Source organism: Pseudophryne corroboree, chromosome 3 (genome assembly GCF_028390025.1).
Source record: "Pseudophryne corroboree isolate aPseCor3 chromosome 3, aPseCor3.hap2, whole genome shotgun sequence".
NCBI classification, from domain to species: Eukaryota; Metazoa; Chordata; class Amphibia; order Anura; family Myobatrachidae; genus Pseudophryne; species Pseudophryne corroboree.
The window spans coordinates 345982457-346008003 of record NC_086446.1 but is presented as its reverse complement, the minus strand read 5'-3'; the positions used below and the strand labels follow the sequence as shown (position 1 = coordinate 346008003).

The 25547-nt window shown below is 44.7% G+C and overlaps 1 protein-coding gene across 5 annotated transcripts in view; it reads left to right on the top strand.

Annotated features, from left to right (window-relative positions):
* The window catches only part of FBXO47 (F-box protein 47), an 873621-nt gene that overhangs the window by 213660 nt on the left and 634414 nt on the right, over positions 1-25547 (top strand). The gene's annotated exons all lie outside the window — the stretch shown is intronic.

The window sequence follows — 25547 nt, the reverse complement described above, 5'->3', positions numbered from 1 at the left end:
CTCTGCCCACACTGGAGGTAAAGGGCCTAATTCAGAGTTGATCGCAGCAGCACAAATTTGTTAGCAGTTGGGAAAAACCATGTGTACTGCAGGGGGGGGGGGGGGGGGCAGATATATAACATTTGCAGAGAGTTAGATTTGGGTGGGGTGTGTTCAAACTGAAATCTAAATTGCAGTGTAAAAATAAAGCAGCCATTATTTACCCTGCACAGAAACAAAGTAACCCACCTAAATCTAACTCTCTCTGCAAATGTTATTGAACGTTCTATTGGTTGAGGTGTGTCATTGGTGCATACCATAAATTGCAATAACTCTCATAAAATAAGACACAGAGACATAGATTTGGCAGAGAAACTGTTAGCGAGTTTATTTAAAACATAAGATTAATTTTTGTACTAGAGCTGTATTAAAGATGTATGGTGGCAAAGAAAGGACTGCCAGAAATCCCCAGTCTGCAATGCTCAGACTTCAAACAACACAAAACAAGCATTGCGCGCTTAGATCGCCCAGTGTACCCATATAACAAACAGTACAATCAAACAAGAAGGTATCAAGTCAGCCTCGACTGAACTACCCACCTGCCAGGTGGTGATACTGCTCCCCGTCGGGGTGCTACAGCTAACTACTAGTCAAGAGGGGGGCGCACCTCAAATAACCAATTGCACCAATTGCACACGGACTGGTGAAACTGCCGTTCTTTCCCACAACAGCAACCGCCGCACCGCCACCATATGAGCTGAAGAAACAGATACACCACCCTAAACAGATCCTCAACAAACAAAGATAAACCTTCCTCTGACAAATGCACCCCGTCCTCTCAGTAGAGGCTCCTAAAGCGGAATTGAATTTGCGGGTGGGACACTATGCCTCCCGCATTTGCTAACACAAACTTTGCTACTGCAGTATTTAACTTTTTCCGAGCCTCATCAATTGCCGGTAAATTCTGCCCCCCCACGCCAGGCCTGACGTGGGAAAATGTAAGACCAGACTATCTTGCACGAAGGCTAAGCTCCCAAGATCATTGACAAATCCTGCAGTATGGAGCGTCGCAGTTCAATAGTGGAAACCTGACCTAAATCGTTTCCACCCAAGTGCACAACCAGCACCCGCGGAATTCCAAAGCATTGCACTAGCCATAACAATTGAGGCCTAAAAGAACGCCACTGCATATCCCTGAAACCAAACCAGCGCACTCTGCCGGAACTTACAATTCCCGGGGTTGTTCCTGCCACAACATAATCAGCCGCCCAGAATACAAAAGAGTGACCTACAATGCAACAAACCCGGGAATCAAAACGTGGACCTGAAAAGGAGGGGAGGAAGGTTAGTAGAAGAAAATTAATAATGCGTCCCAAAGAGCATGGCTACATTAAATTGAGGATCTAGCAAAAGAAAAATTTGAAAATGCCATCTTGCTAAAGAGGGTTGAACAACATGAGACACAGGAGGAAAGGCATGAAGGGGCTGGGGTGTAAGGTTAACACAGGTGAACTCGGTGAGAGATGAAATTATGAAAAACCTGCTGAGGGATGTGACTTGGACCGAATTGTTCGAATTATATATAGCCAAAGTAGCTGAATTGGGTCCGTGAGCTCAGGTAAAAATGTTCAAATCACTCAAGACCCACCATTGCCAACAATGGTGAGTTGCTAAGCCCGAGTAGGAAGGACAAAGGGAAACAGACGAGACAAGACATGACAAACGTAAACAGAGACAAAATAACACATTGCAACTTGGCAATCGTAAATTACAGCAATGGCCTAACATAACGCTTGATAGCCAAAGCTTTGATCTCCACAATTAAGCAGCCTGTTGCTGCTGAAGTGGCTGCGCCAATGCGAAATGAGTGTGTACCAAAGTCTTGTGGTGAGAGGCCGATGCTTGAAACGCATCGCTTAAGGAATCAACCGAATTGGTATTTTGTAAGTGGTGACCCATTCTGGTGCACTAGCCATGAGCCGCCAATGTCTGTGCGCTGCAACACGTACAAGTGAGCCAGTACTACCGGGCAGATTCGCTGATCCATTGATGAGGGCAACGAAATCCACTTACCCTGACCAGCCTGGTCTGTTTTGGATCGCCGAATTCTAACAAGGACCGACTCCTCACCCAGCAGGATGTCTGATTGGTGCAGAGTCACCTCCTCCCGTAGGTGCGACGAGCTCAGATACCCATAGGGCTCCATGAAAAGCTATAGTAAAAGCGACCTGTACCAGCAATCCCCCCGACTGCCTCTAATACTGATGGGAGCAACTGGCTATCCATGGGCCTCCTCCGGTCTGCCGCAGTTGGGGAGGTCCTAGCCCATCCCTTAAGGGCCTTGGTAATTATAAAGCTTTTGGTGTGGTCGGGGATGCCCCTTAATTTGGAATAGAAGGAAATCTCTGCCAGAGCTCGCGCGACATATGCTTTGGACCTGCCCACCTCGAGATGACTCCAAATAAAAGAAAGCATTGTGCGATGCCCACTCTTGCCTGCTTGCCTGCAGCCTCCCATTCCTTCCATGCCCGGCAATAGTATTGCAATGTGGCTGGTGCTAATTCCCGCTGCGCTAAGCCCTCCATGTCGGCTTGATTACCTGTCAAACATAAGAGGGGCAAGGCGTACCAACCTGGTCAGCGTCAGGTGCCAGGGCACTAAACCGGGACCACTGGAGCCGAGACAAAGCATCTGCTATTCTGTTCTCGACCCCTGGCATGTGACGTGCTTTAAAAGTGATGTTACATGCAGGCACGTAAGGACCACTTGCGCGGGGAGGCGCAAAGAGAGTAAAGAAGCTGCACGCTGCTGGTTGACTACATGCACCACTCCCAGGTTATCACACCTCATAATTATTCTGCGATTGCGCAGTCTGTCCTCCCAGATTTCTAAGGAGTCCATGATTGGAAAAAGCTCGAGAAGTAGTAAATCCTTTTTCAAACCCTTATCCAGCCATTCAGCCAGCCGAACGCACGCACACCAGGCCCCGTTGAGGTAACAGCCGAAACTTGAAGACCCGACGGCATCTGTGAAAAGCTGGAGCTGGAGATTGTCCACGACCGGGGCCGCCCAAAGCCTGACCTCTAAGAAGGACACCCAAATAGCCATGTCCCTCCTGACTTCAGCTGACAGCTGTATCAGGTGTCCGGGCTTTGCGACCCTGGCCGTGGCCCTCTCCAATTTCCGAGAGAACACCCTACCCATAGGGATAACACTGCAAGCAAAGTTCAACAGGCCCAACAGCGTTTGAGCCTGCCAAAGGGTAATTTTACGAGCTGTTGCGCAATCTGCTAATGCTACCCACAATTTGTCCACTTTCTCTCTGGGTAGGCGACAAGCTCCTGCGCAGGTATCGATTTCAATACCCAGGAATGACAGGCAGTAAACCGGCCCCTCCGTTTTGTCGCTTGCAATGGGAACCCCAAAGTGACTGAACAGCGATTGCAATAAGAAAAGCAGGAAACTTCACCTATTTGAATTGGCAGGGCTAACGCAGAGAAAATCGTCCAGATAGTGGGCTAGGCCGTGCCCGCAGGACTATTCGACACACCAGTGGAGGAAAGTGCTGAAACGCTCAAAGAACGCGTATGACACTGAGCATCCCATCGGCAGACACTTGTTGATGTAATACCTGTCGTCAAGTTGGAAACCCATGAACCGAAATGAATCTGGGTGTAGGGGAAGAAGACAAAAAGCTGATTCAACATCTACCTTAGCCATGAGGGTGCCCGGGCTATAGGCGTGGACAAACTCTAAGGCCTTATCGAATGACTGATACCCCACCGAAGAATCTTCTGCCGGTATGGCATCATTCATGGATGATCCAGTCGGGTAAGATAGGTGTTGAATGAGCCGGTATTTACCTTGCATCTTTTTTTGGTACTACTCCCACAGGTGACAAAACGAAATCGGGCTTGGGCAGCTCCTCAAAAGGCCCTGCCATTCGGCCTAACCTGACTTCCGCTGCAACTTTGTCTTGCACCACCTGAGGCAAATCACTTGCGGACTTGAGGTTCCGAGGGGAACCCATATAAACCCTTCCATAAACCGGTAAATGGAAGCCGATTCTAAAACCATTAGACAAGAAGGCAGCGTCCTGCTCATTTGGGTACCAGCTCAGCCATTTGGACATTGCCCCCAGATGAACAGGAGATGCTACCTTACTTAGTATCGCGATATTGGGTGGGCACCCCCGCATTGCATACAGAGGTGTTGAAAACGACACCTGCGACCCTGCGTGCAGGAAGCATTATTGAAAGCGAAGCATTTGCCGCCCGACGTATGCTGTGTATTTTGACGAAACGCCGTTGGAAGTTTGCCTTTGCTCGAGGTTTCCTTACCTGTGGCTGGATCGTTGCCTGCCGGCGATTCTGTGACCTCCAGCTAAACCTCAATGTCCTTTGACCCCAAGGTCATAATACGCCTGCCGTCCTGCTTTCTACGGAACTCCTCTCATAAGCACGCCACGTCATCTTGCAGGACGAAAGCTGCGTGCTATGTACTAAATGGAGGTACCTGATCACATTTCTGTGTTCCTGCGGGCGTGTCTCAAGATAACACACTGAAAAGATGTAAAAACCCCGCTAGCCAATTATTATATGACTTGAATGCATCTATGCCACTTTCTCCCTTCACCCTGGCTGCTTTAAAAGCGTTTTTTGCTTTTTCTGTCAAAACAAACATGGCTACATAATGGCCTTTGCGTATATATTGTTCCGGCAAGTCTCCCTCAAACCTTGCAAAACAGTGGTGATCTCGCAATGCACTCCCGCTGACTCAGAGCTATCTGCCCCCTGTTTCTTATGCCTGTGCGCGCGGTGTCCATGCCTAGAATGTCGCCTGGCCTCACGTTTAGCATACCTAGCTGCCCGTTTTCGCTCCCTTTGGTTGCTATCGGCTAGCGACCCTAATGATGACAAGGAAGGTGACAAAGTGCTAGGCAGAGACCCACCTGATGAATCTGGTGTGCTGGACGCGTCAGTACCTGTAGACAACTTCTCATTGGAATCAATGTCCTGTTGCTCGTCCTTCTTCGCAACGGAATCTGAAACAGATGGAAACACATCCTCCTCGATCTCTATGGGCTCCTGCATTGCAGAAACGTCCGCGCTGACTACGGGAGGTGTCTCTACAGCTTTTGGGTTATGACCTAGGGTCGGGGCCAAGGCCCCTAGCAACTGAGATAATTGGGCCACACCCTGTGTGTTATTGCTGCCTGACGTAATGAGTGAATTTGCTGCTGCAGCAGGGCCTAATGCTGACAAAAACAGCGTCAAAACCATTGCTAAAGCAGATAGTGCAGATAACGCTGATGTTGGGTCCTAATGCCGTGCTATAGATATGGCTCTGCTGTCTGCAACCCCTGGGGTTTGAGCCGTAGGAAAAAACCCTGCCTGACCACTGGTGAAGGGGCCAGAAGTGTGCCTCCTTCTCCCCGCTGGTTTATGCTGCTGAACCTGGCGCCTATGCATTACCCCCTGTGTACTGCCCCGGCTGCCAGCATGAGGCTGGGCTGCCTTGTCTGTCTCTGCTGCATGGGCCTTTCCTGTATCCTCAACTACTGCTCTCCCCCTTCCGTGGGACCTCCGGCGCTTATGCCGGGTGAATGTATCTAGGATCAGACCCCTGCCGAGGTCTCCCCTCCGCCGCTGCTGCACCCCTGTGCTCTGCGCCCTTTGCCCCTGTTGATCCCGGGGTTGCCCAGCTGCCGTCAGCCTGCGCCCCTCTACGATGTGATCGTGGGCGAGTGTTTACTGGGTCCCCCACAAAGGTGCCGAGGATGGTCGCCCTGCGCCGCCCGATGCTGCTCCCTTCACTGTGGCCCCACTTCCGGAAGGCCGCATCCGCCCGGTGTTCGAACGAGGGCAAGATGCTGCAGTGGAAGGGAGGCTAATTTCGCTTTATTGCTCTCGTGCCCGCCCATGATATGAACGTGGGCGGGCACCGCTTGCATCTCGCTGAGCCGCTGGGGAACGTGAAGATTCCCCGGTGCTGGGTGATGATGACTGCGCCGTCGCTTCCAGTGAGACGCATCCAGCCGGTCTCTGAGCTTGCTCGGGATGCTGATGTAGCGTCCCCCACCGCATCTGCTCTAGCACGGGATTTACATCCGCCCGAGGTCCTAGCAGCAGGGTGGTCAAGAAGGGGGGCATCAGCTGCAGCTTTCAATGGATGACCTGCAGGGTATCAGTAGCGGGCTGGGAGCAGAGGTGAGCGGCTGGTAGGCGGCATAGCTGGGCACTGGGTGAGAGAGGCCACTGCTTGAGGGCTGCGGGATAGAGGGGATCGAAGGCAGACGCAGCAGAGGGTGGGAACTGGTGGTAAAATGCAGCAGGCACGACTGTACTTCAAATTCCCCAGCTACACTGTGCCCACAGCAAAACTCTAGGCAATGTGCTGTAAGCAAAAACAGTAAAGGATAGAACTAAACCACCTAGCCACAAAATCCCTGGACCCCCTGCCTCTCGATAACCGATTAAGGTTAACAAATAAATCTGGGAAACCAAATACCTCTGGAATTGAGGTTGAAATGTAAACCAACAGAAAAATATAAATGTAAGGTGAGATGAAAAGTAAAGACCAGAAAACAGCAGAAGCAGGGAAGGTAAATAAAATTGCAGCACTGTGCACTCACCAAAACCCAGGACAAAGAGACTTCAACCCCCACAAACAACTCCTTAGATACCTTTTCCTTGCTAACATGCTCCCTGCCGACCATAGGCTAACACCTTGATTTACGATGCACCTATGCCAGCCCCCTAACCAAGAAGTTTAGGGCACACCTCCCTTCTCATGTGATCGCTTGGTTCTCAATCTGCCACACCTGCAGTGCACATGGTTTTGCCCAACTGCTAACAAATTTGCCGCTGTGATAACTCTGAATTACCCCCATAGAGTAGTGGTGAGCTGCGGTCGGTCACCAGGACTTGCTAAAATAAGTGCACAGCAACTTTAGCTGGTAGACAATAAAGAATCCTCTACGTCTCCTACACATGGGAAGATATAAAATGTAGTTTGGTATTATTTCTCATTTATGTTCTTTGGTGTTTTGTGTGTGTTGGCCTCATTCCAACATTTTAGGTAATTTGTTTCACTTCCTCAGAAATAGAAAAATACCAAATAGTGCTCTCAACAAGGATTTACTGTAATCAGATATCAAACCCTGTCAAAAAGTATATACCACTTGGACAAAATTTCTATTTAGTCCCAGACACACTAGCTGAATATTATGCTAATTAATTTAAACATTTTCATTATGCTAACCTTCAGGAGGTCCAAATTAAGGTAATCAATGTGGCCTACATATCCAAAGCCCAATAAAAACGAATAAATAGTGATGAAATTTGTTTATGTTTGAAATGTAATGCCTTTTTTACCACAACTATAGGAATTGTGCTATGCTTGTTGGGGGTTTGAACACAATCAGCGGGATGTAACGGAGTCACTTACAAGGTATGGTTTTGCTTTGTAAGTGTTTGCCCCTTTAAAAAACGTCCGAGATAGGCCGGCATCTCACACTTCCGGCAATCTTAGCCTCCATTAACATCCCGCCGAATGTTATTGTTCATGAAAACTGCTTTTAGGCAGTAGTTTCAGACTGCACTTTGAAAAAATGAGTTAAATGTGTTCTATTAATTGAGGGCTTATATTGAATTCCTTGATAGAGTCTCATATGTTGAAGATATACAAGTCTACAAGTTGTTTACTATCTAGACAACTGGGGTAATGCAGTATAAATGGGGAAGTAAGTGCCTCTATGTGCCACCTCCCATAACTCTATATTTGCATCAATACTGTTACAGAGATTATTTCGATTTTGTTTTACACCAGTTAATTTATTTTTTTTGTGAGTGTTTGTTAAATGTAACTTTATGTTTATAGTTGTGAGTTTTTTTACTCATGTTGTGCTATTCAAAATTTCAGTGCTTTTCCATTTGAGATGGGTGTCCACCATTGTATTTCTATTTTCTTTATTTTGTAAATTTACAGTACTTGTACCTTGTGCAAATGTCTCATATATAGGGTAGCAGTGAGCTTGTTCAAGATTCAAACATAAAATTGCGCTGGAACAGTATGCACTTTACTGGACAAAAAAATCAATTTGATGATAAAACACATACAGTATACTCATAGTTGCCTACCCTTCCTCATCCTGAAATAGCAGCAATCTCCCTGACTCCCTGAATAGTCCAGCAATCTCCCTGATTGCACCTTACCCCCATTATGCAGCTATTACATTCTTGGGGAAAAAAAGTAATCAGAGATACATACATTCAAATGAGATCATCAGCGCCTGCTGATTGGTTATAAGGCACTGCATTGGTTATAAGGCACAGTGATCCCTACAGCTACATCCATTTTAAAGAAAGTTTCTCGTGGCCACTTACAGTAGTGGAGTCATTTTATGACATGTCTCTCAGATGTAGCAGTACACGGCCGCACTTTAAGGTGTTCCTTCCACACTCTCCCTGAAATGCTTTTTCAAAAGTAGGCAAGTATGAGTATACTGCAGAGCCGGCGCAAACCACTCAGCAAAGGGATGCAGTGCAGGGAGGCGCCAGGAATGGAGAGGCGCTCTCCCTGCTCTGCATTCCTGTACTGAGCTGACGTCCCCCTGCTGCTGCTGCTGCGCCAGTCACACTCTATGACAGGCAGCAGGGACAGCGCCAGCAGCATGAAGCCTCTGAGTCCTCTCCCCCTCGCCTGTGTCAGTGCAGTGTGCTGACCTAAAAGTGGGTAGAGCTACACGGAACTGGGGGGCGGAGCTACACGGGACCAGGCTGAACAGGAGGATGATCTACTCCCGCTTCGGCCTGCAGACTTCCTTAGGTAAGAGGATTGAAAGAGAGTGAGTGAGTGAAAGTGTGTGTATGTGTAATATATGTGTGACTGTGTATGTGTGTAATGTATGTACAGTATGTATGTGTGTGTGTGTGTGTGTGTGTGTGACTATGCGGCATATTGTGTGTAAGCGTCACTGCCACAGGGGGCCTTGCGTGTGTAAGTGGCACTGGTAAAGGGGGCGTTGCGTGTTTGTAAGCATCACTGCTACAGGGGGTGTTGCGTGTGTAAGCGTCACTGGTACAGGGGGCGTTATGCGTGTAAGCGTCACTGGTACAGGGGGCATTACATGTGTAAGCGTCACTGGTACAGGGGGCGTTACATGTGTATGCTGTGTTACGTGTGTTAGCGTAACTAATACAGGGGGTGTTACATGTGTAAGCGTTACTGGTACTGGGATGTTGCGTGTGTAGGCAACACTACTATAAGGGGCGTTATGTGTGTAAGCGTCACTGGTACAGGGGCGTTACGCGTGTAAACGTCACTGGTACAGGGGGCGTTACGTGTGTAAGCACCACTGGTACAAGGGCATTACGTGTGTATGCGTCACTGGTACAGGGTGGCGTTACATGTGTAGGCGTTACGTCATTGGTAAAGTGGGCATTACGTGTGTAAGCATCACTGGTACAGGATGGCATTATGTGTGTAAGCGTCACTCATACAGGGGGCGTTACGTGTGTAAGCGTCACTGGTACAGGGGGCGTTACGTGTGAAAGCGTCACTGGTACAGAGGCGTTACGTGTGTAAGCGGCACTACAGGGAGCATTATGTGTATACGTGTCACTGCTTTGTAAAGTATGGGAGGGCGCAAATTTATAGTTTGCAGGAGGGCGCCGAACACCCTAGCACCGGCCCTGGTATACTGTATGTTAATTATAAATGATACATTAAAAACAAAGCAATCTAATGAAAAATAAAGTAAAATATATGGAATAAAAGCAACTATCTAAGCATATTCAGTTGCTTAACAGAAACACAATGTATCAAGCGTTAAATTCTCAAGAGACCTCAGATCCATATAATTCTTAAGAGTAAACTGCTAGATGCTCCTGGATCCCGACAGCCGGCCACTCGTAGTACACAGAGAAAAAAAAAATAGAGAAAAAAAAAAATGAAAGCGCTGTCAAAAATAAAGGCTCTTTAATAAAAATGTATTAAAACTTTAACACATAAAATGTATTAATACCACCTATTTATAGAAATTCCATGTAGACCTTGAAGCAACCTCCACAATAATTGATACTAAACACAGCTAGCACAGTGGCTACACTAACACATATAGGAAACAATGTAGCATAATAAAGGTGATGTAATTGCCTTCACACTGCACCTTTAAGAGCACATTACCACACTGATATATGCCACACTAATATAAAACCTACTGAAGGCTATAATTAATTCACTGTATACATCACGACCCAGACATATCTAGAGGAATAGATGACATATAAATTCAAGATTGCTTAAATTCTCCCGCTGAGATAGCATTTGTGATGTTTTATAATAATCAATGTCTCTGATGGTATATACGCTGGAGTTTGCAGGGAATAGTCAGAGTGATTAAGCTCAATAGATTCTAACGGGCGTCCCCGTTTGCTAAAACAGTGCAGGTGTAAGTTCTTGATGAAAGTGTGCCAGATTCACAGTTTATTCTGTGTCCACTGTGGCCATATCAATTTAAAGTATGCTCACCAGTGCCGTTTTTTAATGCTGCACCTCTCGCCGGGCATCCGATCCTGTCCCTCACAGCGCTCAGCGGCTTCACCGCTAGCCCAATGCTGTGACTCTCCCACTGGAAAGATGTTGTGCACTGACGGGGGTATTTAGGAATCGTCCGGCCAGTTAGTTTTACAGTGGATTTGCAAACACTGTTATCAGCTGGGTGCTGGCCCGTGGTGAGCACAAACATGCAGATCCTCACCGGCACTTGGAGAATTGCAGGCTGCTTACAAGATAGCTTATGTCCACATCGGCAGGGGTCACACTTAACGCATTTCTCAGCCCCGTGACTATGGCTGTTTCCTCAGAAGCATACATCCCCCTTTCCAAGACCACTGCTTTTATCTCCACAGGATGCACTAATCACCATCTCCATGTGTGTATTAACCCTTGCACCATCAGGGTATTATACTAAGCAGTATATAAATATAAGGTGTAACAATATAATATACTTATTAAAAAAACACTCTACATCTCGGGAATTTACTAAACTCAAATCACGGCAGTGATGAGGGCATTCATATTTTTATTACGGCTGTGTAGTAAAAATACGAATGAATACACCATCGGTCAAACGCGGCTGTTTAGGTCACAAAAATGAAAGTTGATAAAATACCGTGCGCCAAATAATAGCAGCCTTCTGGTTTCAAAATGGAAAAGAAAGTGTCACCAACACTTCATAAATCGATGCAGTCAAAAGAGAATACCATTTGAATCCACTGGCGCTCATAAAAAACAAACAAAACAAACAATCATAGTGTATTAAGTATGTAAAAAAGTGATAAAAACATAGGGAATCTTTTGGTAGGTCTTATACCTAAATTGTATGTCTACCGTTTTAAGAGTAGACAAACACGTTTTCATAGGAGCTGGAATCTCACCAGTCTGGATTCTGTCCCCTTATAATCCTCTCCTCGGTGATGGGCCCGAAAAAAGAGAAGGATAAAAACCTCCAATAGTGCAACACTATTTATTTTACAACAGACATAACTTTAAAAACATTTGGGGATAAGGGTGGTCTCTCACCAAAGGAAATGGTCCACTGAATAAGCAGACAAAACAGCGAAATTAAAGATGGTAACACCAGGCGTCCCCGGGATTCGCCGTCCAGATCCTATGTTGATATCCCAGACGTCTCCCCAAAGCAAACTGATCCTCCTGCCAACGCGTTTCGACACTCCAGTGTCTTTTTCAAGGCATAAGGAGGATGAGCCATTTCTACATATTTATACCCTTTTCAATTGGGTATTAAGTCCCACCTATTTCCAGACATGGATCAACTACTTCTAATATTCCCATTACAGTATTCAACAACATCCCTTCCCAAAGTCCACTCCATTCTTTTTCATTTTAATAAAAACTCCCGCCAGCAAACAAGTCTATAAATCATCATAAACTCCCGGAAGTCGTCATAGACCCCGCGCCCGGCACAACCGGAAATGACCTCAACGCCATCACGTCATTACCGGAAGTAGATCGCGTCCATGCCAAAAGCTCCGTCCGCTACACCCGGATGCAATGGGTGTGCGGCTTCACTCGTCCTCCCGGAAACGTCCTGTCCTCCTGGTGTCCCCGGTTGTGAACCCCGCACCCGGCGCGTCAATACCGGAAGTGACGTCACCGCCATCACGTCATTCCCGGAAGTGGGTCACGGACATGCCACAAACTTCGTCAGCCCACTACACCCGGATGTAATGGGTGTACGGCTTCATTTGTTCTGCCGGAAATGTCCTGTCCTCCTGATATTCCTGGTTATCAGCAGGGAACCTCCCCATAATAGTTCTGGTGTTGCCGGACTTATTGGAGTGATATTGTATAGGAAAACCAATCGAATGTCCATTTATATAAGAAATTCCCTCAAAAAAAGAAAAAATATGTAAACACATTAGCAGCATCACAGTATTTACTTTAAAACACACTACAATATTCCCAAAAAACCGTAAATTATCTAAAATGACCTCACAGGAATAATAAATCATGAAATCATATGAACCACTTTAACTCAAAATCTTTGTTTAACCCTTTGGGGGCAAGGGTCCCACAGTTAGAAATCAGCATCATCGACACTAAGTCATTCCCCCTAATATCTCCCGTAATGTGCCTTAAACCATAAAAGTTCTTAATGTGGGCTGCATCACAATTATGAACATTTTTAAAATGTAAGGAAAGGGCATGTGTCTCCATGCCCTTTGCAATATTCCTCAAATGTTCTCCCAACCTCACTTTAAGGGGTCTGCTTGTCCGTCCAATGTAAAACTTGCCGCAAGTACATTCAATACAGTAGATTACATTGGACGTGTGGCATGTGATGAGTTCTGTTATTTTCACCTTTTTCTTATTAATATGTATCTCTGTAATTTTCATACCAAAATTGTTCTTCACCTTCTTACACCCCATGCATGTACCACATCTATAAAAACCTTTGGATGAAATCCTAGGGCCTTTAGATGATGCGGGACATAAGCTCCGTACCAGTTTCGTTTTAAGGTTAGGGGCCCGTCTAAATATGCAAGTGGGTTTCATTGGAAGGTCTCCTCCTATTACGGGGTCCTTCTTTAAAACTTTCCAATGTTTTTTAAGGATCCGTTGAACCTTATTGTGTTGTGAGGAGAAATTTGTGGTGAAAGCCCATTTGAAATTCTTATTTTGTTTTTGTTTATCATTTTTATTATCCGTGGGTTTTCTCAAAATGAGTTCTCTATCTAAATCTAAGGCTTCTTGTAAAGCTCGCTTTGTTTTATCCTTATTGTAGCCACATTTATTAAAACATTGTTCCATTTCTTTCGCTTGTACTTGAAAGACTTCCTTTTCAGAACAGTTTTTTCTTAATCTTCTAAACTGTCCAGATGGTATGGACTCTAACCACCTGTCATGGTGGCAACTGTCCCTAATGATATAAGACCTGGAGTCGGTGGGTTTAATAAAATTTTTGGTCTTTAAAATCCCATCTTCTATATAAATACTAAGATCTAAAAAATTCACACATGTGTGGCTTATATCAAAAGTGAGAATTATATTCCGATCGTTACTATTTAAAAAAGAACAAAAGAGGTCAAGTTCTTCCCTATCCCCCGTCCAAATAAAAAATATATCATCAATATATCTCCGCCAGGACACTAGGTTCGCCCCAAAGGGGTTCCCATTCCAAATGGAAGTGTCCTCCCATTCCCCCATGAAAATATTCGCATAACTTGGGGCGAACTCAGTGCCCATGGCGGTCCCCCTCTTCTGTATATAAAAATCATCTTTAAAAACAAAGTAATTGTTTGTTAAGATAAAATTAATACCATCAACTATAAAATCCTGTAGGTCGGAATCAATGGTAGATTGTCTCATTTTATTCCTTACTGATTCAACCCCTTGTCTATGTTCGATTATGGTATACAAGGAGCTGACATCAGACGTCACTAGAAAAAATTGTTCCTCCCATTCTATAGTTGATAAAAAAAATTAAAACATCCCCCGTATCTTTTAAATGGGATCTGTTGGTTAAAACCAGTGGCTGAAGGTAAAAATCTATGAATAAAGACAAATTGGCAGTGAGCGAGTCTACCCCAGAGACTATGGGGCGTCCTCGTGGATTAGTGGTATTTTTATGCATTTTTGGGAAAATGTAAATGGTTGGTACAATCATAAGAAACTTCAATTCTGTCTCGGTAATAGTACCCTTTTTATTGTACTTCTCAACCAGAGTCCGTAATTGCAAACTCATTTTTTTAGTAGGATCCCCCCTAATTTTCTTGTACGTTCCTACATCGCTCAACTGTCGGATAACTTCTGCTTCATATTTTTCCCTATCCATCAAGACTACAGCCCCGCCCTTATCGGCTGGCTTAATAATTAAGTCCCTATCTTTTGATAAAGTGTCAAGGGCACATCGTTCTTTGAAAGTTAAATTATTTCTCACTTTCTCAGAGTCTAATTTTTCCAAATCTCCTAACACCAATGCACTGAATGACTCTAAAAAACATCCCTTCAAATGGGAAGGGAAAAAACTGTATTTTTGTTTAAATTGAAGAATCTCATTGACCTCATTCTCCAAAGTTTCATTTGCTTTCAATTTGAATTTTTTTTAATTTATTTTTTAAGGTTAATTTTCTTATAAACTTTTGTATGTCTATAAAAGTGTTAAACTGATTAATTTTAGTTGATGGAGAAAATTTGAGACCCTTTTCCAGGAGAGTACGCTCCTCCTTCAGAAGGATATGCGAACTTAAATTGAAGATTTTTACTTTATCCTCTCCTCCCAAAGAGTCCTGCAAATCATCTTTTCTTTGTCCACTAGGTGATTTTATTTTTGTTTTTCTATTCTCCCTTTTCTTCTTATTTCTAATTTTGGTCTGATGGCGGATTTTCCCTCCCCTTTTTCCTCTTTGTCTTCATTTTATTTCCATAGAGGGGCTCTCCTTCCCATCTCTAAAAAAGGAGATGGATTGAATGGAGGCTCCTCTTGTAGGGGAAAAAAACGATTGGGATGTACAAAGTTCGGTCTTCTCAATTCCCTTCTTGAATAATCCCTCCTATTCCATTCTCTCCCATTTCCCCAATTTATGTCATCCCTTCTATCCCATCTTCCATTATTGTGGGTTCTTTCAAACCCTCCATTGGTATTCCTATCTCTCCATCCCCCTTGATATTCTCTAGGGTTTTGAAAGTATGGGGTTTCTTTACTAAATCTCTGACCTAAAGGGGAATTTCTTCTATTAAAATGAGGCCTAGTGGTCTCAGGTCTCCACTGTTCCCGTTTCTGATTGATCCTATTCTTTTTCGTAGAGACTGGATCAGACATTTCCTTTTTACCAGTCTCTATTGGAGTCTTGGGACAAGAATCCACATTCTTATCACGTAGGAATCTTTTAGTTTTCCTTGCGACAAGAATTTTCTCGGCCTGTGTAACCTTGGTTCCAATGATTTTTTCTTTCTCCTTAAAATCAGGGAGATCAGAAAACGGAATAACTAATATTTTAAACTCGTGTATTTCCTCATCTAATTTCCTCAAATCATCTTTCCTCTCATCTATTATTAGTTGCATCAAATCAAACGAACAGTTCTCAATGATCATGTCCCATTTCTGTGTGAAACCTTCTGTGGGTGTAGTGAAGCTGGCCTTTTTATCAATTCGCAGGCCTTTGGGAACCATCTTGGAAGCCAGATACTTCTCCAAGGTGACTACCTCCCACCAAATCCTGTTTTCCTTTAGGAGAGTATTCTCCAATCTATGTAACAGATTATCTAAATTTTCATCTGCCAAGACAATTTCATTTTCTTGATGGTCAAACAAATTTTGTAATTTCTTCAACCTCTCCTCCCTAAATTTAAACATGTCGGCAACACAAAATTATCAATGTAGGTGAGAATTGTTAACACAAAAATGAAAGTTGATAAAATACCGTGCGCCAAATAATAGCAGTCTTCTGGTTTCAAAATGGAAAAGAAAGTGTCACCAACACTTCATAAATCGATGCAGTCAAAAGAGAATACCATTTGAATCCACTGGCGCTCATAAAAAACAAACAAAACAAACAATCATAGTGTATTAAGTATGTAAAAAAGTGATAAAAACATAGAGAATCTTTTGGTAGGTCTTATACCTAACTTGTATGTCTACCGTTTTAAGAGTAGACAAACACGTTTTCATAGGAGCTGGAACTCGGTCATTTACTAAGCATTCGTATTTGAAATCTCTAACGTGAAAATGCATGTGCGGCCGTGATAAAATACTAATCGTACAAAAAGCCTAAAAAAAAATAGACCTGCTTTTGAGAAGCGTGTTTACATGTGTTGCCAATTCTACATTACTCACACCTGACTTTTTGGACCTTTAAAAGGGGCCCAAACACATTTTTCTCCTCTCTCACTCTGAAATGGCTGCTACCGTGTGTAGTACTGCTTTCTTGTTTGCTGGGGGATACCTGACACTGCTCCATGAGGCTACAATAAACCAAGGCCAGGAAAATGAACATGGTCAGCAGGTTGTACAGGTTCCGCGTAGGCTGGGCATGCCTGTTTTTTTTAGTGGGCGTTTAAACTTTAACAAATTGGCTGATGACCAGGTTATACAGATGGTCCGACTAAATGTAAATAACATTTTCCTTCTGTATGACCTTGACAAACTGAACCTAGACCCTGAGACAGCACGCTCTCGCTCTGTCTCAGGCCTGCCCAAACTCCTGGTTGTGTTGCACTTTATGACTACTGGCAGCTTCCAGCCTGTGACTGGCGATGTCATTAGTACCTCACAGGCCACCTTTTATAAATATTTAATTCAGGTGAGTTAAAACATACATACATGTCTATGTCTAAGTGGTGCTTCTGTAATGTAATATAACACAGTATTGTATTGATTACAGGTCATGACACTCACCTTAAATTTAGGAATGTTGACTCAGGTTTTGGATGTCTTGGATGGCCACATAGATGCCTCTCTCTGCTTCCCTACCCAGGAGTCGCAGTGGCATGCAGTCAGGGTAGCTTTCTCTGAGCTTGCGGCCATGCCCAATGTGCTGGGTGCCATAGATTACACACACGTTGAGCTGAGGCCACCTAGGGGCAGCCAAAATATTTATACCAATAGACATCTGGGCCAAGACAATAATGTGCCGGTGGTTTCTGTAGCTAATGAAACAATACACATATTCCGTGTGAACAATTTATTACCTTCAACACAGGCATTTTTGCTGTAACAAATCAACATAAATTTTTAAATTAACAAACTATTAGCTACAGGCCTGATTATATTTTTTTGGTGTGTTCTGGGTGCCGAGGATTGGGCTGGCTCGTTGGTCCGGGTTCTACTGGAGCGTCTAACTGGGGATTGAACTGGGGTCTGGCTTGGTGTAGTTGTCCCCGAGCTAGAGCTGACTTGGTGTGATGCCAACACATTAAGGCATCGACTGAGTATATTGAGGCTTGCAGTCAGTTCCGTATTAGCGGCAGTGTTGCTTGCTATTATTCTGGACAGGTTGTCGTTTACAATTTGGTTGTGTTGGATTAGCTGAATTAGGGATTGGTGCTGCCGCTGTTGTTCATCCATGATGCGTTGGAGATTGGCTTGCATTTGGGAGTTGTCTGCCCTCATCTGCTCCATTGAATTGGCAATTCTGCCCACCTGAACTATAAGTCTGCCTGAGTTTCGACTCAGTCTAGGCAGATGATGGGGCAGATTTGCCAGGTATTGGCTGTGGGTGTTGAGGCACGCATAGTTTTGGTCCTGTTGTGAGGCCCAACGGCTCCAAAACTCAGGGCCCATTTGTGTCTGGGGTGGTGTTGTGCTCAATTGGGGGCTTTGGGGTGGTTGGGGTATGTCCTGCGGCGTGGTTGGCTGGGTAGGATCGATGGGCTGCAGGTGTAGTGTGTAGGTTTCCTGCTGGTCACTTTCCTGCTGGGCATCCTCGGTCATGATGGCTGGTTCTGTATGGGGTTGAAGACAGCCACTATTTTGTAATTATTTAGCATTGGTCTTACTATAGCTTTACGTCAACATGCATTACTTCTTAATATTCATGTTGGATTTGATAAATAGATTGTGGCCTAAACTTAACTATGTTGTTCACCTTTTTGTATAAATATGTGGCTTCTAACATTCACTACTCAGTTGTAATAAGTTTGAGGGAAATGTTGGACTCTGAGCCATAATTAATGTGCGAACACGAAGAACTCTAACAAATACAAATTACTACATTTACATATTGGGTATGAAGCTTCCTTTGGAACAACACACACAATACAATAAATGTGTTGGCCAATACACTCATACATTGTTCAAGGCAGTCAGTGGTCTGCCCAAAACGTTAACAAATATAGTGGTCTAAGGTGGTCATTCCGAGTTGATCGCTCGTTATTTTTTTTCTCGCAACGGAGCGATTAGTCGCTAATGCGCATGCGCAATGTCCGCAGTGCGACTGCGCCAAGTAAATTTGCTATGCAGTTAGGTATTTTACTCACGGCATTACGAGGTTTTGTTCTTCGTTCTGGTGATCGTAATGTGATTGACAGGAAGTGGGTGTTTCTGGGCGGAAACTGGCCGTTTTATGGGAGTGTGTGAAAAAACGCTACAGTTTCTGGGAAAAACGCGGGAGTGGCTGAAGAAACGGGGGAGTGTCTGGGCGAACGCTGGGTGTGTTTGTGACGTCAAACCAGGAACGAAACTGACTGAACTGATCGCAATGGCAGAGTAAGTCTCGAGCTACTCAGAAACTGCAAAGAAATTTCTATTCGCAATTTTGAGAATCTTTTGTTCGCAATTTTGATAAGCTAAGATTCACTCCCAGTAGGCGGCGGCTTAGCGTGTGCAATGCTGCTAAAAGCAGCTTGCGAGCGAACAACTCGGAATGAGGGCCTAAAATTTAAACATTAACAATGGGTGAAAAAGTCTTAAGGTGCCCTATGTTTGGAACTGGTGATGTTGGCCATGCTAAACAATTGGATGAGACTTAACATTTATGTAGGTGTTTTTAGCAAAGATTAAAAGTAAAAATATTTGTTTATATGGCCAACATCACATCTGACAATTAACCATCTAAAAAAACCTTACCACCATGTGCTTGCTGTTAGTGATTATTACAAGAATGACTGTTCATGTGTTTTTTTTTTGTTGCTGTGCACAAACAGTGGTGCAGATGTATAAACCTGGAGAAGGCATAAGGAAGTGATAAACCAGTGATATGTGCAAGGTGATAAAGGCACAAGGCAAACAGCTCCAATATGTATATTTACATTATTATTTTTTTGTGCTGCTGCCTTTATCACCTTGCACATATCACTGGTTTTTCACTTCCTCATGCCTTCTCCAGGTTAATACATCTAATACACTGTTTTTTACCTGCTTTACAGGTAATTGTTATGTTTACTCACCAGACAACTGAGGGGATTGTGGATCCTCACTTTGTGGGCTGGCCAAAATAGCTTGTGGTGGCAGGGCCGACACTGCGGAGATGCGCCGTTGGGGTGGTGGTGATGATGGTGCTGCTGATTCAGCCTCAAGACGGCATCTCTTGGTTGGCCTACTAGCCACAGTAACCGAGCCCTGTGATGGGCGCCTTAGTGGAGGGGGGTTTGCTGAAGAAGAACCTATGTGATAAGATAAACATTAACATTTTGTTTTTCTATGTGTTTGCAGAATATGTGTTTACAGTAAAATCTTACCTGCATTGCCACCATCTGCATCTCTTGGCAGTGTTGGATGTGGCCTGGCTGTGCTGCTTCTCTTTCGTACTGTAGAAATATGAAGAATGTCCTCATGAACATACTATTTTGTTGATATGTTTATGCAAATTCCTTATTGTGATGTAAACATATGTGGTACCTGATGAGAACTAAACTATACGATGCTTATGCTTTTCTGCCTTACTTCATTGGGTGTGTATACTTTAAATAAGAACCAATTTCACCAAACAATACATACACAAAGGCGCATAATGCACAATATTATACTACTTAAAACCCAAACGTCGTAGCTTGACACAACCACAATATTGCACGCTAAGTTACCAATTTTTGATGCTAACAAGAAAACACTACCCACAAATATCTGCACAAAATTGTAAACATCAAAACCAAATATGCATGAAAAATCACATCAAGCACACAAAGGACAACCCAGAACAACACACAATAAACATAAATCCATTGAAATTGTAAAATAAAAAAACTTTGCATAAAACATAATAATCACACTTCTTTAAAATACACCTACAAACATTTACTTTTGAAATAAAACACCAGAAAAAAGCCAAGGCAACCAGAAAAATTGACAATACAAAGGATAAAAACATACATAATTGATATTAACACTACATCAGGCATGGCCAACCTGTGGCTCTCCAGATGTAGTGAAACTACACATCCCAGCATGCCCTACCACAGTTTTAGCATTCCATAATAGCAAAACTGTGGCAAGGCATGATGGGACTTGTAGTTTTACAACAGCTGGAGAGCCACAGGTTGGCCAGGCCTGCACTACATCACCAACACATTAGAAGAATGAACCAACTTACAATCACAATTAGCTAGAAGACATTTCAGACAACTAAGGACAAAGCACAGATGTTTAAATTTTAAAAAACAAGACAAATAACTCACCATCCTGCCTTGGCCGATCCGAATGCCGGACATGAGTCGCACCAACCACTTCTGGCGGAATCAGAGTACGCACAGGCTCCTCCCAATCCCGATAAGACGCTTGGAAGGGGTGTCCACCCCCGGTTTGGCGGGCTGATTTAGCCTCCTTCGACATCTTTGCCTTGACACGGCGCTTGATGTCGTAGAATCGCTTACGACACGTGTCCTCGGTCCGCCTCACCACACCCTCACTATTCACAGCCGCAACGACCTTCCCCCACAGAACAGTCTTCCTGCGTGACGACACCTTTGCAGCATCATGACCAAACAACTGTCGATGATGCCTCATCAGCTCCTGCACCAATGCCATATTCTCAGCGTAGCTGAATTTAACATTGCGGCTTGTCTTTGTAGTGGTGCGTGGCTGCGGAGCCACAACACCATCACTATTACTGGAGGCTGCAGCAGTAACCTCCCCCTCCTCCTCACTAACCTCCTCCACCTCACTCACCTCCTCCCTCTCACACACCTCCTCCACCTCACTCACCTCCTCCCTCTCACTCACCTCCTCCACCACACTCACCTCTGACTGGGACATAATCAGGACAAACAACAAATAACACTGAGAAAAAAAAAGTAAACACACTCCTCCACTACCACTACCACTACACACCACACACCAAACACACACACACACACACACACAAACAATGACAAGAGACGTTAAAAAAAATACAACGACAAAAAACTTGACAGACTTTTAAATAACTACACAACAAGTATGACAAGACTACTTACACACACAGTACAGCGGGCGGTTTGGGGCGTTTTTATAGTAATGAGCACATACACTCCTCCATCACGAATCAAACCAATCACGGACGAGTGACAAAAACGAAACTTAGAAAAAAAATGCGGCCGGGAACGGATAAACACTGCCGTACCAGAAATGTGACGCAGTCATAAAAAAAACTCATAACACGGCCGCAAAACCACTAAATCTGCCGCATTCTACCTTACAAAACCACGAATAACATCGACATCGGAAAACATGAAAAATACAAATATGACAGCTTAGTAAATGAGGCGTAACATTTTCAAAAAGTTGCAAATTCACACATTCGTTGTCATTCGTGATGAATCTCCCTCCAAATTGGTACAAATACGATTTTTTGTAAATTTACCCCACAGTCTCTTATTCATTACTGATAGTTGATATCCAACAACAGCTGACACACATTCGTAGTTTGAACGTTAGATTTTTGGAGCATAGGAGGGGGTTAGTAAATAAATCTAAAAATCATAGTCTGTGTAGACATGTATTGAGCTGTGAAAAGGGGGGATTAAAAAATCTTAAAGTAAAAGCAATTGAACAGATAAAAGTGACTGTTAGGGGGGGGATAGGTATCGGGAATTATGCAGGAAAGAGACCTATTGGATTTTTAAGTTAGATACGATGATTTCACATGGTCTGAATTACTCTATTGGCTTAAATAACATTTAGGGGGTTTCTGGGTTAGTTTAAGATGTTGTTTGCCTTTATACATCAGGGGTTTGACCTAGATTAAGAGTTTAGCAGGTCTATATTAAGATAAGTGTTGTTTAGGGAACATTTGGCTCCAGCCATCCTATTGAATTGGTATTATTGTTCATGAGTATTCCTCTTTTTTATATTTTTTTGAGGAGGAGGGATTATCATGTTTGCATTACTAAGAAAATCATTACCTGTTTGTTTTATATTCTATTTTCTCTAACGTCCTAGTGGATGCTGGGGACTCCGTCAGGACCATGGGGATTAGCGGCTCCGCAGGAGACAGGGCACAAAAATAAAGCTTTAGGATCAGGTGGTGTGCACTGGCTCCTCCCCCCATGACCCTCCTCCAAGCCTCAGTTAGGTTTTTGTGCCCGTCCGAGCAGGGTGCAATCTAGGTGGCTCTCCTAAAGAGCTGCTTAGAAAAAGTTTTTTAGGTTTTTTATTTTCAGTGAGTCCTGCTGGCAACAGGCTCACTGCATCGAGGGACTTAGGGGAGAGAAGTGAACTCACCTGCGTGCAGGATGGATTGGCTTCTTAGGCTACTGGACACCATTAGCTCCAGAGGGAGTCGGAACACAGGTCTCACCCTGGGGTTCGTCCCGGAGCCGCGCCGCCGACCCCCCTTGCAGATGCCGAAGTTGGAAGAGGTCCAGAAGCAGGCGGCAGAAGACTTTTCAGTCTTCCTGAGGTAGCGCACAGCACTGCAGCTGTGCGCCATTGTTGTCAGCACACTTCACACAGCGGTCACGGAGGGTGCAGGGCGTTGGGGGGGCGCCCTGAGCAGCAATGTATAATACCTTTTTTATGGCTAAAAATACATCACATATAGCCCTTGAGGCTATATGGATGTATTTAACCCCTGCCAGATCTCACAGTCTCCGGAGAAGAGCCCGCCGAAATAGGGGGCGGGGCTTATTCTCCTCAGCACACAGCGCCATTTTCCTGCTCAGCTCCGCTGTGAGGAAGGCTCCCAGGACTCTCCCCTGCACTGCACTACAGAAACAGGGTAAAACAGAGAGGGGGGGCACTTTTTTGGCGATATTACTATATTTAAGCTGCTATAAGGATACAACACTTATATAGGGTTGTTCCCATATATATTATAGCGCTTGGGTGTGTGCTGGCAAACTCTCCCTCTGTCTCCCCAAAGGGCTAGTGGGGTCCTGTCTTCAATAGAGCATTCCCTGTGTGTCTGCTGTGTGTCGGTACGTGTGTGTCGACATGTATGAGGACGATGTTGGTGTGGAGGCAGAGCAATTGCCGGTAATGGTGATGTCACCCCCTAGGGAGTCGACACCGGAATGGATGGCTTTGTTTATGGAATTACGTGATAATGTCAGCACATTACAAAAATCAGTTGACGACATGAGACGGCCGTCAAACCAGTTGGTACCTGCCCAGGCGTCTCAGACACCGTCAGGGGCTGTAAAACGCCCTTTACCTCAGTCGGTCGACACAGACCCAGACACGGACACTGAATCTCGTGTCGACGGTGAAGAAACAAACGTATTTTCCAGTAGGGCCACACGTTATATGATCACGGCAATGAAGGAGGCTTTGCATATCTCTGATACTACAAGTACCACAAAAAGGGGTATTATGTGGGGGGTGAAAAAACTACCTGTAGTTTTTCCTGAATCAGAGGAATTGAATGATGTATGTGATGAAGCGTGGGTTAACCCAGATAGAAAAGGGCTAATTTCAAAAAAGTTATTGGCATTATACCCTTTCCCGCCAGAGGTTAGGGCGCGCTGGGAAACACCCCCTAAGGTGGATAAGGCGCTCACACGCTTATCAAAACAAGTGGCGTTACCGTCTCCTGATACGGCCGCCCTCAAGGATCCAGCTGATAGGAGGCTGGAAACTACTCTAAAAAGTATATACACACATACTGGTGTTATACTGCGACCAGCCATCGCCTCAGCCTGGATGTGCAGTGCTGGAGTGGTCTGGTCGGATTCCCTGACTGAAAATATTGATACCCTGGACAGGGACAGTATTTTACAGACTTTAGAGCAATTAAAGGATGCTTTTCTTTATATGCGAGATGCTCAGAGGGATATTTGCACTCTGGCATCGAGAGTAAGTGCGATGTCCATATCTGCCAGAAGAAGTTTATGGACACGACAGTGGTCAGGTGATGCGGATTCCAAACGGCATATGGAAGTATTGCCGTATAAAGGGGAGGAATTATTTGGCGTCGGTCTATCGGATTTGGTGGCCACGGCAACTGCCGGGAAATCCACCTTTTTACCTCAGACCCCCTCCCAACAGAAAAAGACACCGTCTTTTCAACCGCAGTCCTTTCGGTCCTATAAGAACAAGCGGGCAAAAGGACAGTCATATCTGCCCCGAGGCAGAGGAAAGGGTAAGAGAGGGCAGCAAGCAGCTCCTTCCCAGAAACAGAAGCCCTCCGCGGGTTCTGCAAAGCCCTCAGCATGACGCTGGGGCCTTACAAGCGGACTCAGGAACGGTGGGGGGTCGACTCAAGAATTTCAGCGCGCAGTGGGCTTGCTCACAGGTGGACCCCTGGATCCTGCAGGTAGTATCTCAGGGTTACAGGTTGGAATTCGAGAAGTCTCCCCCTCGCCGGTTCCTAAAGTCGGCTTTGCCAACGTCTCCCTCAGACAGGGCGACGGTATTGGAAGCCATTCACAAGCTGTTTTCTCAGCAGGTGATAGTCAAGGTACCCCTCCTACAACAGGGAAAGGGGTATTACTCCACGCTATTTGTGGTACCGAAGCCGGACGGCTCGGTAAGACCTATTCTAAATCTGAAATCTTTGAACCTGTACATACAAAAATTCAAGTTCAAGATGGAATCACTCAGAGCAGTGATAGCGAATCTGGAAGAAGGGGACTTTATGGTGTCCCTGGACATAAAAGATGCTTAACTGCATGTCCCAATTTGCCCTTCACATCAAGGGTACCTCAGGTTCGTGGTGCAAAACTGTCATTATCAGTTTCAGACGCTGCCGTTTGGATTGTCCACGGCACCTCGGGTCTTTACCAAGGTAATGGCCGAAATGATGATTCTTCTGCGAAGAAGAGGCGTATTAATTATCCCTTACTTGGACGATCTCCTGATAAGGGCAAGGTCCAGAGAACAGCTGGAGGACGGAGTAGCACTAACCCAAGTAGTGCTGCAACAACACGGGTGGAGTCTGAATTTTCCAAAATCTCAGTTGACCCCGACGACACGTCTGCTGTTCCTGGGAATGATTCTGGACACGGTTCAGAAAAAGGTGTTTCTTCCGGAGGAGAAAGCCAAGGAGTTATCCGAACTTGTCAGGAATCTCCTAAAACCAGGAAAAGTGTCTGTGCATCAATGCACAAGAGTCCTGGGAAAGATGGTGGCTTCTTACGAAGCAATCCCATTCGGCAGATTCCACGCACAAACTTTTCAGTGGGATCTG